Source organism: Scyliorhinus torazame, chromosome 3, assembly GCF_047496885.1.
Source record: "Scyliorhinus torazame isolate Kashiwa2021f chromosome 3, sScyTor2.1, whole genome shotgun sequence".
In the NCBI taxonomy this organism is placed as follows: Eukaryota; Metazoa; Chordata; class Chondrichthyes; order Carcharhiniformes; family Scyliorhinidae; genus Scyliorhinus; species Scyliorhinus torazame.
The window spans coordinates 45,559,541-45,564,700 of NC_092709.1; positions in this window are offsets into that span (position 1 = coordinate 45,559,541).

Genomic DNA, 5,160 nt, shown 5'->3' on the forward strand with positions numbered 1-5,160 from the left:
AGTCAAGTGACCAAAAGCTTGGTCAAAGAGGAAGGTTTTAAGGAATATACTAAGGAGGTAGAAAGACGAAGAGGGTATTGCAGGGCTTCGGACTTTTGCAGTTGAAGGAACAGCCTCTCACGGTGGAGCGATTCAAATTGGGACTGTTCAAGAGGTCAGAGTTTGGGGAGGCAGAGATCTCAGGGAGCTGTTAGGCTGGCAGACATTACACAGATGGTGGTGGGGTGGATGCAGGTGGCGGGGGGAGTGCAAGGTGATGGAGGGATTTGGAATAAAAGGTGAACATTTTAAAATCAAGATGTTGCTTAAATGCAAACCAATGTAAGCCAGCAAGTGCAGGGGAGATGGGTGAGCAGGCCTTTGTGTGAGTTAGTACACATGTAGCAGAGATTTAAATGTCCTCAAGTTGGTGGCGGGGGGATCCAGGGACGGACCTAAGTGTATTGGAATAGTCAAGACAAGAGGGCATGGATGAGAGTCTCAGCAGCAGATCAGCTGAGACAAGGGCAGATTATGACAATATCAGAAAGGTAGGAATAGACCCTCTTAGCGAAGGTATAAAAATCTGGGAGGAATCTCATCTCGAGGTCAAGTATAACATGTAATGAAGGAGCTGCACTCCGAAAGCTAGTGATTTCAAACAAGCCTGTTGGACTTTTACCTGGTGTAAGACTTCTTACTGTGCCCACCCCAGTCCAACGGCGACATCTCCACATCATACTCCACCTTCACTGACAGAATCCTGGCGAGGACCTCACTTATTCCTGCCCAGTGGAGGGGTAGAGAGAGGTAGTGGTAAGCCAGGGCTGTGTATTTTCAGCATGCATGTGGAAACCAATGCTATGTTTTTGAATAACATCACCAAATGGTAGCATGTAGTTGACAAATAAGAAGGTGACTAGGATACATCATCAGAGGTAACAGTGCAAGAGGGGGAAAGGAAGACAGCAGGCAATTGCTTGGCTGTGACTGGACAGATCAGAATGGAAGCAGGCGAGTGTACCCCATCCAGCTGGCTGACAGTGGAGAGACATTAGAGAAGAGATGGTAATACCAACCATGTCAAAGACTGCAAGCAGGTTGAGAAGGATGTGCCATTTGTCACAGTATCAAGCTCTGTCATTTGTGACAGCAGCAATGGTGGCGGGAACAGAAACCTGATTGGAGGGATTCAAACATGAAATTCCGAGAAAGATGGGCACAATTTTGGGAGGTGACAACATGTTCAAGGAGTTTGCAGAGGAAAGAGAGGTTGGAGATGGTGAGGTTTGGGGGCGTTTAGTTACAAGAATGAACGGATCAAGGTTTAGATATACAGGAGAGGGTTGATGACCGCAAGTTTGAAGGAGAAGGGAATGGTACCTTAGGAGAGGTAACCATTAATATTATCAGATAACATGGAAGCCAAGAATGGAAAAATGGATGGTCAGCAGTTTAGTGGGAGAAGATCTAGATCATGAGGTGCGTTTAATCAACAGAACAAACTTGGAGAGGGCATGAGGGGGGATAGGAGAGAAACCAGAGAAAGATGGAAATTCAGGATTAGGCTAGCGGGGAATCCTGCAGGAGGTTTGGCCTGACAGGCTATTGAAAGAGAGGGAACAAATAATGGCAGCTGAATGGATGTTTTCGATCTTTGTGACAAAACAAATGCATGAGGTCATTGCACTTATTGTTCGAGGAGAAGATGAAAAAGGCAGGGAAGGGTTGTTTAAGAAGATGGTTTATAATGGGGAAGAGAAGCTGGTGTTACCTTTGCCTCGCTGGATAATCTACAAATTTTGAGCAGTGATGAAATGCAGGATCAGATAATGTTTTATGTCATCGAGCCAAATCTAGTGATGGATGGTAAAACCAATTGTCCACCTAAGAAGTTCAAATCTGTGTCCCTAAGGTTTAAGGAATCAAAGATGGTGTGGTTGGGTGGGGGAGGAGGGGTGATGAGGGGGATATATCAGGCAAAGGATGAGAAAGACTATTGGTTTTATTGTGGGAAAATGCCATCAAAGGTGGTGGTGAAAGTGTAAGGTAAGGTAAAGTTGTCATAGTCCCAGATGACCATAGGCTGCTTTCCCCTTTGAGGGGGAGAGCTGACTGGTGGTGATTTAATCTGAAGATCACCACATCTCAGGCAAGGGGCAAGGTTGAGAAGGCAGGGCCTTCATGAATAACCTCAGCCAGTACGGGCATTGACCCCGTGCTGCTGGCCTTGCTCTGCATCACAAACCAGCTGTCTAGCCAAGTGAGCTAAACCGTGGGAAAATGCATCAACGCTGATGGACAAATCAGTAGATGTAGAAATGTTACGGTGAATCATAGACTAACGGCAAGATCGCGGTAAGTGACTTGAAGGAGGTCGTTTGCTGGGGTAATCCCAGAACGTAATGAGGTAGGGAAGGATAAGGGGAATATGGATAGAGAGCAACTTAAGGAAATTTTGAGAGATTGCATTTTGATGTTGACGATGGATGTAGTGAGACTGGAAAGAGAAAACAAAGTCAAGGCGGAAAGCAATGAATATGAGTCAGAGAGTTGAGATAGAGGCTGAGATCTGGGCAGTAAACTCAGATGAGAGAGAGCCAGATGAGTTGCAGGCTGATATTTCCAAGGATTGGATGATGCAGAGGCATAAAGAGCAAAGCGGAAAATATACGTACTTGACATAACATCTCTAAAAGGTAATGTTACCTAACTTCAAAGAACAAATAACAAAGAACAATACAGCACAGGAACAGGCCCTTCGGCCCTCCAACCCTGTACCGGTCATGATACTAACCTTTGCCAAAACACTCAGCATTTCCTTGAGCCGTATCCCTCTATATCCATCCTATCCATGTGTTTGTCAAGATAACATTTGAACGCCTTTAATGTATCTGCTTCCACAACCTACCCTGGCAATGCACTCCAGGCACTCACCACCCTTTGTGTAAATAACCTGCCTCACACATCGCCTCGAAATATTGCCCCACGGACCTTAAACCTATGCCCCCTGGTGACTGACCACTCCACCCTTGGGAGGAGTGCCTGCCCATCCACCTCTATCCATGCCTCTCATAATCCCGTAGACCTCTATCAGGTCACCCCTCAACCTCCGTCTTTCTAATGAAAACAGTCCAAGTCTATTCAGCCTCTCCACATAGCTAACACTCTCCAGACCAGGCAACATCCTGGTAAACCTCCTCTGCACCCTCCCCAAAGCCTCCACATCCTTCTGGTAGTGTGGCGACCAGAATTGTGCGCAGTATTCCAAGTGAAGCCTTACCAAGGTTCTGTACAACTGTAGCATGACTTACCAGTTTTTATACTCGATTCTTATTCACCTATTCATTCTTATTCACCCCTTATTCATAAGAACCCGAGGTCTGGATCCTCATAGCTTTGTGATTAATTAACAGCCTTTCACGTGAGACTTCATCAAAAACCTTTTGGAAGTTGAGATATGTCCCTTCATAAGATTCCCACAACACACCTGGATCATCACTTCCTCCAGGAATTCAAAGATTGGTCCGACAGATCTCTCCTGCCTAAAACTATGTTGACCACTATTTGTTAGACTGTTATAGTATAGATTGTCCTCACGTTTACTTCTGTTAGTCAATCCTATTATCTGATATGGAATTGAAGTAAACCAAAGGGTCGATATTGCAGTTTCCTGTTTTGTGATTTAAAAAAAAAGATGAACACTACATTAGCCTGTTACCTTCCCACAGTTCCTTGAATCCCTCATAGTTATTATCGCTGCAGCAGAAATCTGCCTTGTTTTTCTGAGTGCTCTGGAATAAATTCCCTCTATCCTTGGGGACCGTTTCGGGATTGTTTTTAGCCGGTCTAATACTCCTAGCTCACTTACAGCGTTGTTGATTTTACTTGGAATGTGTTTGTTTGGGGAGGCTATGTTGGTCATGTCTTCCCTCGTGAATATTTGGAGTAAGGATTCATTCAGAACAGTAGGAACATAGGAATTGGTCAATAATGATTGACAGATGGAGTTACGAAACATTTGTATCGCATGTGCCAGCACTATCTGCAGTGGAATTCTACTCTCGTGTTTTTAGTGCCTCAACATCGCCTTCTCCATCACTTTTCGTTTAGGCAGTCCTATTCCTGCAGGATCTGTTCTGACTCTTTCCCACAAGTCCTCTCTCCTGGTCACCTTTAATCCCAACCTCTTTTCAATATCATCAGTAATTGAGTTTTTGTTTTGTTAAATGGAGAAGAATAAAACTAGTCACCAAGCAGCAAGTTAACGTTCAAAACTAATTTCCAGCACGGGACAAAAAGAAGCTGAATGAGAAAATAGCACACAAATTAATGATGGATTACTAGTTAAAACAGACACCTCTGAGGTAACAGTGCAGTTTCAACCGAATGGTTACTGATTTCAGAGAACGAGCAGTTTACTAAAAAGAATGTTGAACTGTGTTTTGGGTTATTTAAATGGATCAAGGAATCTGTGGGAAATTAAGGCTGTAGTTTTGGAGCAATGTATTGAAGCTTGCTTGGAGTGGTTTGCATTTTTTGATTACTGTAAAAGTCACTATTTAACATTGCTGCCCTTTAATCCCAGGATTGAAGAATGAACTTTGCTGGCTCACGCGGTGTTTTGGGAATCATAGAAAATGTTAATTGAAGGTGTTTGGAGTACCATACTTGGTGGCATACCTACACAGCATAGCAAAGTAAAAGTTCTCTCAGGCTGTGAGATACAAGCCGTTGGAACACAAGAAAATGGATTGTATATGAGGATGGCACTGCCAGGGTGGGAATGCCAAGGTGTCAGGCTGGCAGTGCCAAGGTGCCTGGGAGGCAGAGGGAGTGCCAGGGTGGTGCCACCCTGCCCACAGCCCTGTTGTGTTATGCTTCTTCATGTAGCATAAGCTGCTTCCTTGATGTATACTCTGACAAAGGAAGGTTTGGACTTGGACAGTTAACAATTCTCCTACTTGAGTTCGACTCTCCTGCTGATCTTGCTATAGTAACTCAATCTAACTAACCAGTCTGCTCTAATCCATGCGGTGGGTTTGATGCTTCCGATCCGCCCCTGTAACTCTGAGTGTCGCCTGTGGAAAAGAGAGAAAGAGCATGTGTGCCCTGTCCTTTTATATAGGTTGCCCCCTTGTGGTAGTGCCACCTCTGGGTGTCTTGACTGCCCATTGGTCG